Source organism: Pistacia vera, unplaced genomic scaffold (assembly GCF_008641045.1).
Source record: "Pistacia vera cultivar Batoury unplaced genomic scaffold, PisVer_v2 Contig1326, whole genome shotgun sequence".
Taxonomy (NCBI): Eukaryota; Viridiplantae; Streptophyta; class Magnoliopsida; order Sapindales; family Anacardiaceae; genus Pistacia; species Pistacia vera.
The window spans coordinates 92,824-107,898 of NW_022195387.1; positions in this window are offsets into that span (position 1 = coordinate 92,824).

Genomic DNA, 15,075 nt, shown 5'->3' on the forward strand with positions numbered 1-15,075 from the left:
GTCTAATCTGTAGTGAGTAGGCACCTTCTTTCTTTCCCTTTTATGGTTAGTCCATATTCCCTAGTATATGGTTTGTTCTTTCTGGCAGAGTAAACAACTTTTTCCCACGGAGGGTTTGGCCCCATGACACCTTCCCACCCAAAAAGTTTCAAAATGAAACTTTACTACCCATGTTAAGATATGTCCGTCAAGTTTAATTGAAGAAGGATATAATAGTTAATTCAGAAATCAGTAAAAAGATAATTATGTCATTTTACCCCTATATATAAATTTAGAAAGCAAAAGAAGCAACCAAGCCTGAAATTGAATGAACTTGTCCGTTGTGTTTTAAATGGGAGAAGATGCTTCTTGTTAGTTTACATTGCACTTGAATTTTTAGGCATTCTTGTCTTGGTTGTTCGAATCATGGATGTACTCACTTTTTTTCTCTTTTTTTTTTTTAACTTAAAATTCTGTTTTTGAATTATGTGTTTATTTTCGTGAAGATATTGAATCATATATCTACGTGGTCTTGTAAACTCTCAATTTACTGGATATAAGATGAAGTTCCCCTAACCTTGAGGGAATTGTTGTTTGCAACATCTGTATATTGAGATATTGATAGCCCTTGATACAAACAGCTAAAGGTTTGTGGTTAGGTTGCAAGTATAGTTTCTTTCGTTTTCGTTTCTGACTAGGAATTGAAATTGAACGAATTTGTTGGTTGTAAGCAACGTGGGTCCCTGAGTCTTTTTGACTGATTCTTATTGGGAGGTAATATAGCAGCCTACAAGATAAATTATGTGCTTTACAGAATAAGTTCACTAAGTGAACGACATGTTCCCACCCAAGGTTTGGTGAAATGGCAAGTTTCCACCCCCGGTTTTAGAAATTCCAGATTCTCAACCTTAAATTAACATATGATCGTTTAATTTAATGGTTTGAGGATAAATTGGTCATTTTACTGGGAGAGATAGAAGAGGGAGGATACAAAAAAAAAAACCCTCTTTAAGTCTCAACTGTATCTCTTCATCTTTCGCTTTCCCTCATCTTTGCTAGTGTTGTTGGTCATTTTCCTGTGATTGTGTCTGCCCACCCACTAGTCGGACTTGCCCAACCCATATCTAGCTGTGACTGACCATCTCACTCTCGCATTTCTCCATTTTTTCTTCTTCCCCGCGTGACTTTTGCCTTTCTTGTGAGTGTAGCGCCCAGTTGCCTGATTCTGACATCGTCGGACACCCTATCACCATCAATCACTTCCCCTCAACGAACACAGTAAAACCCCACTCCCCTTGACACATGTTTGGTCGTCGGTTGTCGTTCGTCACTTCCCCATCTCTTCGCGCGACATATGGGTTTGGGTTGATTTGGAGCCTTTTTTTGGAGTGCATTTGATTTGTTGATTGGTTGTTTTTCTGGCTGTTTTCCTCACCACTGGCTGTTGATTTTCCTTGCTAGTACTGTCGCCCACCATCTGCTCAACGTATTGCCCCAACCAACTCCTAGCCAGCACTGTGCGCAACTCTCCTTAGATTTTGGTGGTCAAGTTTGGTCGAAAATGGAGGGATGATTTCACGAGCCATAAATCAGCTGAAATTTGGCAGTTGGCATGATCGGTGGGGGTGGGGTGAGAGGGGTTTTGGTGTGTGAGGCACGGGGAAGAGGATGATGGTAGTGGGGAAAGCTCGTGTCGCTGGAAAATGGCAGAAAAAGTAAGTGGCGACATTTACTAACATGTGCCACCTCCTACTAAAATGTGCCCTCTAATAATTTGGGGGTTAGAAAAGTAATTTACTTATTGGGCTTAAAAAATATTAACAGTGTTAGTTTAAGGGTGGAAATTTGGAATTTATAAAACTAGGTGTGGAAACGTGCTATTTTGCCAAACCTTAGGTGGGAACATGTCTTTTACTCTATTAATAATCTTGTTGCACTACTGGTACGGGGAGAATGCAGTTGAAGCCACCAATGAGGGGCTTAATGCTACAAGTCATGCAATAGGCACTACATAGACTGCATTTAAGATTCCTAATGCCATTAACCCTAAAGGTGCGTTTGGTTCATGGATAGTTGTATTACCTCAAAACATCGATTACCGTGTATATAGATTATTGGTAAAGATTACTAGGTATAAATTATTATTGTGTTTGGTTTGTCAGACTGGTATAAATCATTAAGGTGTTTGGTTGACAGTAATGATCTATTATTGATATATTATTTTACTAAAATGCCCTTATGTAAGTACGATTACTAGGTAACAATTATTAATTTGTTTGGTTGAAAAGTATAAAATCCCGACTAAACAACTCATCCTTAGACCTCAACACAATACTTATCCCACTTTTGGGTGCTTCTACCATATGGCCTAAGCAACCCAACCTCCCCCTAGACAAAAGTAAGCTACCTGCCTGCACCCCCCCTACATCTAGCAGTCCACAAACCAGCAGCACACCAACACCCTGCACTTGCACAAATCAACATTCATCCCCTCATCAGACCTACCCCTGCACCAAATTCAGCATGCCAATTACGCATAAAACTTAACCCCATGCTTGTTTAACAAGAAACAAAATGGAAACAAAAAAACCAACAACATCAGCCTCATCCAACCACCACAACGAAAACAACACTGCACAACCCTGACAACAAACCACCGTGGACAATCATACTCCATGGGCAACATCTCTCCACTCACAACAATTACACCAATGAACACATTTCCAATATACAACGCCACCTGCTAAAAAAAAAAAAACACCAATAATCCCATGCTTTCCCAACTACAACTTCGCCATTCAAATGGAAGCAACCCTGCCAACATTACCAAACACACACAAAATAAACCTGTATCACACATTCACACCCCCCTTCAACATATAGTCAAACTATCTCACATCTACACGACATTACATGAGGTTCATAAACCATAAAATTCACCCACGTGCAAGCTTGTTGTAATTGAAAATGTTAGTTTAATAGAAAATCATGTGTTTTCAGAACGAACATATCATTTATAACTCTAAATTCACAACAACCTAACTAATAGGTTTCGAGCTGTATTATAATGAAATTAACTAGTCTATTTGTTAACATTTTACATAATAGTATAACACCATTACGAATCTCTCAATTTTGCCGAAGTCTGATTGTTGATTGATCCTAGCCTCCTTGTGTAAATAGTCATGTAAATGGCAGCGCAGAAGACATGTTAAAGATTATACAATAATTGTCCTGTATATCCCATATGTAACCAATTCACATAACAAATGTCAAGAACAACTTACTCTATGCGATGTCTAACTACAGTTTGTCATAAAAGGATTGAAATTCATCCGTACCGAACCAGTCCTCCTTCATATGGGTTAAGAAAAGTGGAATAAACAAGTTAAAAAATAATTAAATAAACCAACTACATCTTTGCACATTTCAGTATACAAATGTCAGTATTTTCCCACTGTTGTTGCACTTACAAAGTAAGGGTACCCTTTAGCTACAGAAAAACATGATGGGGCTCCTTGCACGAACTTCAGTATATAGTAAAGGACAAAATACCTGCAGTCCATTTGGTTTCTCTGTTGGGGAACCTACATTCAATTGGAGTCATTAACTTAGTCAACATACGGTGATATGGTAAGACATAATCGAAATTTTAGTTTGCTTTAAGGCCATAGTAATGACCTATGACAGTAGGAGAGGTATTTCAGCAACCTTGTCCATTTTCTCTGTCATTTTTGGATTTTCGTAAACATTGCGGGCAAACCTATCAAGCAAGTTGGGAAATGTAAATTGCTAAAAACAACTCAAATCGTCGATCAATTGTGGATAGACACAGATCTGGACCAGAAAGAGGTTTAGGTTTTAGGAGATCTTACTTTCTTATCAAGGGTTCAAACCTCATAGGGTCTGCCTGATCTAAGGGAATCCAGCAATAACATGCAGTTGGTGTTGGGTTCTGGACACGTTTTTCCCCCAAAGTTGCATAGGATCAGCAGACTCCAATGACCCCTACCCATATAGAAATGCAATGTGTTAGCATCCTTGAAATAGAGAAGTAACAAGGAGACAACATATAAATATAGTGTACATTAACTAACCAGAGTACAATGGGAATTAATAAATATTTCTTCTACAATATATCCTCCTTTCGAACCCATCTTAGCACCTTCCGCCTATGTGATCGTTGTGAGTACAAATAAAACCACATGGAATCAAGGTACTTGAAATCTGACATATTAACATCTCTCTAACCTTTCAACAATTTCATGTCATAACCCAATGTATAAACACGTGTAAAACAGTGCATCAAGTAAACAACTTTCAGATGAAGAAGAGAAGCATACCCCAGGTTTCGGTTGAACATACTACTGCTCAACATTCCATGCTCTCTATTGGTGGTAATGCGCTGACTCGCACGTTGTGGAGGTTTAACTCCTATTACACAAATACAAATGATTAACACTTCAACACTAATTTTATAGGACAATTTAAAAATCTAAGTTACTTGTACCATTGCCTTTGTAAGTTCTCTCAGCGTACACCGGGCGACTGACTTATGCAACTTCATCCCTTCCCCGGGGGGGGGGGGGAGTCTTTGCTCGCGTAAACGGTGTTGTTGCAATTCCCCCTGAAATTGTACAAAAACAATGCAATTAGTCAATTTCAGTTCTTCGTGATGGGTGTTATGAAATAACAGTCTAGGGTCATATTTATTATACCTTGCATCTCTTAAATAACTATTGGTGCACAAGACTATGCACTATCATTAATAAAGTACTGACAGCATAAATATGAGATACGCAACTGAACTCATGTCAATCACACATGAACACCATTTCCATACATTAATTTAGATAAGCTGGGTTTACAAAAAAAGGTTAGTTACATAGCAAAATATACCCCCTACAAGGTACGGTTAAGTTCAGAGACAATGCACTACCATTGGTAAACTAATTGCTAATACATCCACCATTCTTACAATGCAAAATACCCAGCATCCCCCTAATCTAGCCAAAAACTACCATATTCATGCAATAGATAACACTAACTTAGACAAACACTTCACTAAAATAAGACATCATTGCACAAATCAAAATAAGCTAACATTAATTTAATCTAAATGATCAAATGATGGACGATACACATTACTTTCAGATAGCTACTTCCTCACATTCTCTCACTTAACTTCCATTGGCAGCCCAAAGAAAAACTCCATTTTATTGGGTTCTTGGCGATTGCCTCACCAATCTCCAGCATCTGATCCAGTGTAAACCTATCCAATTCGAAAATAGCATTGAACAACATCCTTCTCATATCCTTCTCCAAAGACTATTGTTTGAAAAACGAGGCAATATCCTTCCTTTCTTCACGGGATCCTTCAACTACTTGACCGAACACACCCATTTGTTCCATGAAACTGTCTAGCCTCTCATCCCTTGCCTTTCTCTTGTTGCTGTGGACTGCCTTTCTACCGCAACTAGTAGTGGCTGTCTGGCATGTAGAGGCAACCACATCTTCCTTCACTGGGAGATTATTATGGCCTTCCACCTCTACCTTGACATCGACATTAACATCCATGTTAACATCATGGATGTTGGTGATCTCTTTCTCTAATTCCTTAACCACATCAGCGAGGGTCTAAGCATTCACGCCAGTTGCTCGATCTTTCTCAAAATGAATAGTAACCTGTCGTAGTGGGGAAATGGTTTGTGATGCAGCCATTTCGCTTCAGGGTGACTCTGGAAAAAATAAATAATAAAATTGCTTAGAAAGATGTAAACAAGGTAATCAAAAGAATTGCATGTGTAAACTGCAATTGAAAACATGTAATTATATGGGCTGCAACCACAAACCACTTACCCTAATCTAGTCGTCGAATACATCCAACGACATAGTGATGCCCTTTTCTTGGTCATTCCAGCCGAATCTGTTGCCATGTTCTATCATGTCATTGATGACATTGTATTGGCGCCTTAGCAACTTATACCTGGACTCTATGTGTGGGTAAGCTTTCAACCCATGTCCAGGTAACCTTTGAGCCATAATTTTCTCTAGTTGGCTGAAAAAGCCAACTTTAAATTGCTCGTTTTCGGCCCTCTAGTGGACGCTCTCCGTTAGTTGCACAAGGCCCTCAACCAGATTGGCGTCCTCAACTTTTGTCCATTGCCTTTTGCATTTACCAGTGTTGGCTTTGCCCTTCCCTTTTCGGTTAATGTCTGCCTTAAACATGGACAAGCTCTTATCACCACTTTCGATTCCTGATGCTGACTTATCCATCCTGCAGTTAAAAGTAGATGACAACGTTATCCATTCTGACAAAACATTGTCAAACAAGCACAAAAGGGATAGCATGGAAAGGGTGGGATGTATAAGGATTCAACAACATTATAAAATATGTGATAAAATAAGTAATAAACTGCAATTGAACATCCAACCAGGCAACAAACAGTTTCATATAAACATAATGAATGTAGCAGCTACAAACATAAAGCTTCGGAAAAGCATATCGTAAATGTGTACCAAATTACATCAAACCCGACTGACAATGATAAAACAGTACATATATCTCCCTATATTAACACAACACTACACATTACGTGATGTCATCCAACTATTGAACATTTCCTATGCCAAATTATCTCTCCACACAGTCCAAGCGGGGCTCGTCTCAACATGCCATATTACGTCACCATCGGCATCGTCATTATCCTAGGTATTTGAAACTTCACCAACTTCACTCTTAATTAGGTCTACTGTCATTTCACTCCTAATGAAATTATGAAGTAGGCAACATGCATAAATTATTTGACATTGGGTTTTGATAAGGTAGAAGGATGCATCTCTCAAAATACGCTATCTCTTCTTCAGTATGCCGAAACACCTTTCGATAGAATTCCTTGCCTTAGAGTGTTTTATGTTGAAATATTCTTGAGGTGTTCTCGGTTATTGGTCTTGCCTCCAGTCATTCAAATGGTATCGTTGTCCCCTATATGGGGCCATGAACCCCTTTCCATTGGTGTATCCAACATCACATAAGTAATAACACCCTATCATGAAATTTCACATGTTAGAATCCATATAAACATATACTCTGTCACTCTATCCGAACATGTACAAGTAAATTTGATTGAGGATGTACCTTGGGGGACCTTTAAGTCATTTCACTTACTAATGGCATCCCTTAGCACTCTACCATCTACAGTTGAACCTTCCACTTGGGGAGAACATAAATAAATTGCATGTCGGGTGTGCAAACACCAAGCACATTCGTTGCAATTTCACCCTTTCATGTTTGATACCTAGGTTTATTATTGGCGTTGATGTGAACCCTGATGTACGTTCCATCCAGTGCACCCAAGCAATTCTAACAACACAAAAAATAAGAAAACATTGAGGCAATTAGTGGATAATGTCGAAACCAGAATTTTATGTAAATTATATGTAGTCATTGGGAAAATATGTACCTTGAACCATCTCCAGCGTTCATTAGTTGAATTCTCTGGTAAACCATCTCCAGCGTTCATTAGTTGAATTCTCTGGTATTGGCTCCAGTTTCTTAAGTAAAATGGAATGCAATTTCAACATAGCTGTTAACACAGTGTGAAACTTTCGTGAAAGTGTCTCACCTGATCTAGATATTTGTCTTTTCACAACCTCATACTTCACATGGTGCACAAGGATGTGAAGGAAACTACCTACCATTATGTCTATTTGAAGCAAACCCTCCACGACTTTTTAGTAAATTACATAACTTAGCAAACGCTTTCCTATCCATTCTATAGTTCTCGAGACAAACTCCATTAGTCTTGAAAATCATGTTCTGTAAATTTAATGCCCTAATCTCACATCTACCCATTAACTCACTCGTGTAGGTTATGAAACGCCTAGATTGATTCCTATTCCTAAGTTGCAATGCTAACCTTAGAAAGAGAAACATGGTGGACATGTTTTCCAGCATGTCCAAGTGCAAAAGCAAAGTTGCTACTAAATGCATCTTCTGGCTTAGTGTTAAATGAGCCATGGTTGTTTCACCTAATCCATGTACGAACAATCAATCTATTACTTAAGAACAATTGTACCAAAGTACTTGAGAATAAACAACAACATCATCTTATTCAACAACACCCAATGCATAAGGTTATTGTACAACAACAGTCACCATTCTTTAAATAATAACACAAGCAGTAAGCAAACCAAGAAAAACAACACTCCACAATTCTATTGATATTTTCGGAAGCAAAAATAAACACCAAAAAATAGTTAGCAATCTATACTCAGACATAGCAAACTAATAATATTGAATTCCTTTCTTCACGAAACAGTGAATCTATCCAGCCCAAATATACTTTAGTTTTCCAGCATGATAGATACAAAATCATGATAGACAAGTTTAATTTATGATAAAAAGGGAAATCGAAATTAAATTCAAGCAGACAGTCTGCATTTGACAAACACGTAATAGGCAATATCTAATGCATGTTTTTACGAAGCTGATCTTCTTATTGACTATTAGTTAACAAACATAATAAACTGTGGTTATAGGAATATCAAATTTTGCCTAGAGGAATAAGTTACAAAAAGTGTAACTTCGCCATGAAACTACGATATTGTTTACTATTTACTTCACTTTAACTAGGGCGATGGAGGCTCAAATGAGCGACATCGCTTGGGGTTGACTCTTACCGGTTGGAAATTAACAAAGCCAAATAAAGGAGGAAACTTGAGCATAAGTCTTTAAATCCCTAAACCATCGATCTAAACGATCGACGGTTTAGGGATTTAAAAACTAAGATTTAACATTGTTCATTTCCCTAAACCATCGATCTAAATCCTTAAACGGTCGATCTAATGGTGCAATGTCCTAAATCGTTGATCTAAATCGAATAACTTTATAACAAAATGATTTCTAATTAAAAGAAGTATAAACCTAACCTCTCGAAGGCGCTGCTGCTTGTGGTTTTCGTAAAGCACCGCAGTGAAGTTGGAAATGGTCTACGACGATAGAAAAAAACTAAATTAGCTCAATGATACACAATAATGGAGCACCAGAGTAAAAGAAGACGACGAACCTTGGGCGTGATGGTTGTCGTCGTCTGGAGATCAGGTCAAACTCAATGTCGTCGTTGCTATGTTCGTCAAAGAAGAGGAATCAGAATGGTGGGTTAGGGTTTCACAAAATTGATAAGTTATAGGTATAGTTCTTTCAAACTTTAGGGGCATTTGTGTCCTAAAATATTATTAAATAAGGTTACAAATGTCTTTTCTGCTAAAATGACATATTTGTTATTAGACAAATATTTAAGGGCAATTATGTCCTAAGTGACTAATATGTAATGGCAAATTTGAAACCAGAAAAAAAAAAAAAAAAAAAAAAGATAAACTTGGTAATGTTAGAAAAGCACCCCTAGACTAGGTTATCTTATTACCCCAAAGTTGACCCACAGTGTTCATTATTGGTAAATAAACATTACCATCATCTTTTTTAACCTTCAAACCAAACACGGGAATTACTGGAAAAAAAGATAGATAACAACAGTTATCTTTATACAGCCCTAACCAACCACACCCTAAGTGTTTTGAAATCTTCAACCCTAGCCAAGTCTACTGCTAAAGTTGCAACTACTGACATTAAAGCTAAAAAGAAGACTACTTCTAAGTAATATTGCTTGTGGGAATTGTTCAAATTATCAAAATTAAGATTCAATGATTATTTCTAGAATTAGAATGGTAGATACAATATTTGGGTTTGATGGTGTAAAATGATACCCTCATCCTCCATATTTATAATCCCTTTAAGAAAACATTAATGTCCCTTTAGTTGGAACATGAAGCCTGGCCTTTGGTACAACATTGAGAGACTTAATGAAGTTGGAAGGCATTTAATGCAAATGTATCTTACAGGTTTAATAGATTTGGCATATGTACAAAACCTCATTTTAAATAGGTTTTCCACTCCTTTAAGAAATTCTCTTTAGTACTTTTTCCACTCATCCCTGAAAGCTTTCCCGTAATCATATGTTCCTATTTGTTCATTGACAGTTGTGCTTAATTTATTATCCACTTTTCAAGTCATTTTGGGTTAAGTAAGTTTTCATATACTATACAACATCCATATTTCTTATCGAAAGTTACGAAGATATTAAATAAGGCCAGTTGTCTAACTTTATGAGCTAAACTTAGCATTTTCATATTGTTGGAAATGTTAGAAATTTTATTTATGTATCCTTAATTTTGTTTAGACTCAAGAAGAGCATACCTGAGCCCACTCGTCAATCGTTTTTTGCAGCAGAGCAGCAAGGTCGAGTCTCTTCAAGTCACCCCAGTTCGCTTCAGGGATACACTCGAGGAAAGCACTCAACAGAATACGAAGGTGATCAAAAAACTCCTCGATGGCCTCCTTGATGGTCCGTGCCTAATATTATGCGGGGGCATGACCTTAGCATCAGCCTCCTCATAGGGGCAAGAGAGCCTGTCCTCCTTCTTTTCTCATGGGAAGCTATCATTATAGCCTTCCCTCGATCATTTAAATCCCTCTTAGCCTCAGCTATTAGCTAGCCGAGGGGCCGACCATCGGAAGGTGCGTCTGGTTTGCACTTGGCCTGACCCCAAGGTTCGCGACCTATTACTACATGGCCCCCGGAAGCACGTTGAGAAGTCTTTGCAAGGGGCGACTGAGGAGAAGGCCGAGTTCGCGGGTCGCTCGAAAAGGAGAAAGACGACGATAGCCTAGTTAGTAAATATGTGAATTATATAGCCAGTTGTATAATTCACATATAAAATGCAAATAAACGTATTTTATAAGGGGTTGCCAAATTATTCGCGTATAATTGAACCACCCATATAATTCACGAATAATTCGTGAATTTTTTAAACAAAAAAATAATAATAATTTAACACTCCAAAATGATGTCGTTTTGGTGTAGGGTTTGACTCAAATTAATCAAAATCTCTTCTCTCATCTTCCTCAGTTCTTTGATAGCTCTCTTTGATGTCTTTGGCAGTTCGACTCTCTTTAAAGCTGTTTTCTAGTTTTCTTCATCTCTTAAGTCTTGATCTCTTCTTCTCTTCTCTTTAGTCTTTCTTTTTAACTCTCTTTTCCAAGCTTCAAGTCCAAAGGTAAGACTTCAAGGTACACACTTCTTCTCTTCTTTTTTAATCTCTTATGTTGGTTGATTGCTTGTGTTTGTGCTAGTGTGTGAGTAATAGTAGTAGGGGGGCTGATGGATTGATGGATTTGTTTGAAACATGTTTGATGAAATGCTTGAGAGAGCTCTTATTTTATCTTTTTATGATTCTATTTTTTATTATATCTAAGTTGAGAGCTCTAAAATTGAACCCTTCTTTGAAGTTTCCATTCGAAGAAAAACCAAATTTTAATCCACTGTTTTGAGTCGTCAAGGCCGAGCTTGGAAAAAGAATAAAAATAACCAAACTTCAATTAAATAATAGATTTTTTGATCCTAATTAGATGATACAGAATGTTGTAAGTATGGGGTATAAAATATAAGGCTGATTAGGCATATGTAATTGAATATTAAATTAAAAAACTATCCTATAATTATGATAATAGGAAATTCTACGTGGGACGCTTTCACTATGTTCATGAAGAAATTCCATCCCTATCAAATCTTTGTTAATTAATTTTGAATGTTGATAATGTTAAAAACGATGTATATTGATATAGAAGATGTTAGGGAATCAAGATTAAGAAATAGATTGTTTGATATTAGAAAAGTAATTAAATCCCATATATCGTGGCTTTATTATGTCCACGAATTGATTAATGCAATTACTAATCTTATTTTAAACATATGTGTTAATGAAGATGAATTTGGAGGGTTTCCCAACGGCCCAACCTAATTGGCTAAAGTAATGAACAATCAAACATGTAGGCTCAAGAGTTTAGACAAATCTATATATAATTTGCCACTTCATATCACTACCCTTTTATTTCCTTGTGGTTCTCTTTTATATTCTTGTAAATGCAGACTCAAATCAATATGGTACGAAAAAAGATAAAATTTGGGAGCATGTTGAGGAGCTCCATGGAAATAAATGGAAATGTAAATTCTGTCAAAAAGTATTTAGTGGTGGAGCTTATAGAATTAAAGCACACTTGTTGGGAATTACTGGTCATGATGTTGAGATTTGTAATAAAATCAATCATGAGACATAAGCAAGTGCATTCTTAGCTATGTCTAGAAGTGAAAGTAACAAAAAATTAAAAAGCTATGTTGGTTCTTCTATTGCTTTAAACTCTAATGATCATGAGGAGGAAATAGATTCATCATTTTCACCACTTTCTAAAGGTAGCCAAAGACGTCAAAGTTAAGCATCTTTACTAGAAATGAATAAGAAAAAAGAGAATGAGTTTGTTGATAAAATGCTTGCTAAGTGTTTTGTGGTGAACAATATCGCTTTTAATGTTGTTCAAACTGGTGCTTTTGGAGAATTTGTTAAGGCAGTGTCTGAATATGGTGCAACATACAAGCTTCCATCTTACTCAACTTTTCAAGCTAAGTTAATTCCAGAATCTAGAAAAGGTGTTGATGAGTATGTTGTTATGGTGAAGCGTTCTTGGGATACATCTAGATCTGGTTGCACTATGATATCTAATATGTGGACTAATATAAGACACCAATCTTTCATTAATCTTGTGGCATATTCACCTGGAGGTGTAGTGTTTATAAAATCATTGGATGTTTCTCCAGAAAGAAAAATTGGGATTTATTTGAAAGAAATTGTTGTTTTTGTGATTGAATCAATTGGAGAAGAACATGTTGTGCAATTCATAACTAATAATGGTAGCAATTTCACATCTGCTGGTGACATGCTCATTGGATTATATCCTCGAATGTATAAGACGAGGTGTGATGCTCATGGAATTCAGCTTTTTTTGAAAGACATATATGAAGAAGTTAATTAGGTAAAAGTTACCACAGATGAAGCAAGAATAATAGTTATGTTCATGACACGATACACAGTTCTTCATGCAGCAATGAAAGAGTACACCAAAGATAGACAATTGAGACAACCTTGTGCCACAATATTCGTTTCAAATTTTTTAATGCTTCAATCTATGTTGGATTTGGAGAATGAATTTCGACTCTTTGTTGCTTCATCTGAATGGAGGGGTTTTGATTATTGTAAGACTGAATCAGGTAAAAAGGTCACTGAAATTGTTCAGAGTGATTTTTGGGCTAGAAGAAGGGAGGTTATAAAAACTATTGAGCCATTGGTTTGAGTTCTTTGTTTGGTTGATAGTGATGGATCTACTACTGGTTACTTATATGAAGCAATAATGAGAGCAAAAGTTGCAATCATGGAAAGATGTAATAGTGAGGCAAGCAAGTATGGGAGAATTTGGAAATTTTTTAAGAATTGTCAGGTCAACAACATCATTCATCTGATACATGCTGTAGCTACCTTTCTCAATCCATCTTACTTTTTCTTACAAAATTTTAGAAAGAATAGGGAGATGAAAGATGGCATCAATTTCATTCATGAAAACTTGCTTCTAATAGAAGAAAATCATCCATTTATGAGAGAGGTTTAGTAGTATCGCAGTAGGTCAGCTACTTTATTTACTACAAGAGCAAAAACGATGTTACAAACAAGTCATCCTCATAAGTTTTTAAAAAAATTTGTATATCTTTTTGATACGTTTCTTCTCTCTTTGTATTCAAGAAAGCTTTTTATGTCATTTGCAGGAATATGGTGGGATTACAATAGGGATGATCTTCTTGTGGTCAAAAGTATGCCATTCGAATTTTGAGTCAACCTTGTAGTGCTTCATCATGTGAGAGAAAGTGGAGTGCCTTTGAAGCTGCTCAAACAAAAAAAAGAAAGAATAGGTTGTCACATAAAATGCTAGACACGCTTGTATATGTGAGGATAAACACGATGATGATGGAAAAATTCACTTCCACGATGAGTCGCGACTTGGAACCTATATATCTTGAGAAATTGGGGGGACTTCCAAACTATGAATATGAAGAAATTCATATGGACGAAGATGCTAATTTTACACCAACAATTGAGGGTTACATGGATGACTTGATAGATAAGAATGACATTTCTTAGTTGGATGATGCTCTTTTTTGAGTTGTTATTATTGTTTAGGTACTTTGTGAGTTTTTGTTATAAACTATAATTTGAATCTCAGTTGTATTATTTGTGTATTTTATTTGTTTGGAGCTCTAATTCGACTTTGAATTTTGGTTTTGTTATGTATTTAGTTTGACACTATAATTGAATCTTGGCTATATATTGTGTTTGAGTCTGGAGACTATAATTTGAATCTCAGTTATATATTGTGTATTTGTGTTATAATATTAGGTCTAATTGTTATTGGTTAATTGAATATTTTACATTTGAAATGCTATATTGATTTTAACCAGGTGGTCCATGAAAAGTGCTAAAACCAAGATTGATATTGCCATATTTTTCAAAACTTATTATTGACAATGTGCCATATTAAACCCATATATACCTGTACCGTATTTTCCCATATTCGAATTTTATAGCCGAATTTTTAAAAACATGTTTTTCACCATTTGCCATATCATACCCATAAAATTCTCGTACTGTTTTTTGCCGTACTCGTATTTACTAACTAGGGACAATAGACACAAGCCATCGCTGTGGTTGCAAACTCCATCAGAGCGAGAGTTATCTGAAGACACCTAAAGAAAGACGTGGAGCGTAAGGGTGGAAATCTGGAATAAATGCAACTAGGGATACCAACTTGGGATTTTCCAAAACCTCGAGTGGGAATATGTCATTTACTTGTTGTAATATAAGTATATATGTTCCTTCATAGGCATGTTCACATGCATAAATGTGTAAGATGGTATTGTAATGTGAAATTGATGCGTTGTCTCACCAATAAATGATTAAGTCTGCAAGAAGAGAACATGATAAAACATGGAAAAAAAAAAACCCTCATCAATGTATCAACATAATAAAACTAAAGAATCGTTGCTAAATCAGTTTCTTATCATGAAAAACTTTAACTGACAGACAAAGTAAGCATACAGGGAAAGTGATATAGAATTAAATAAATTTTTTCATTTCTTTTCTTTTTTAAAGTTTTTC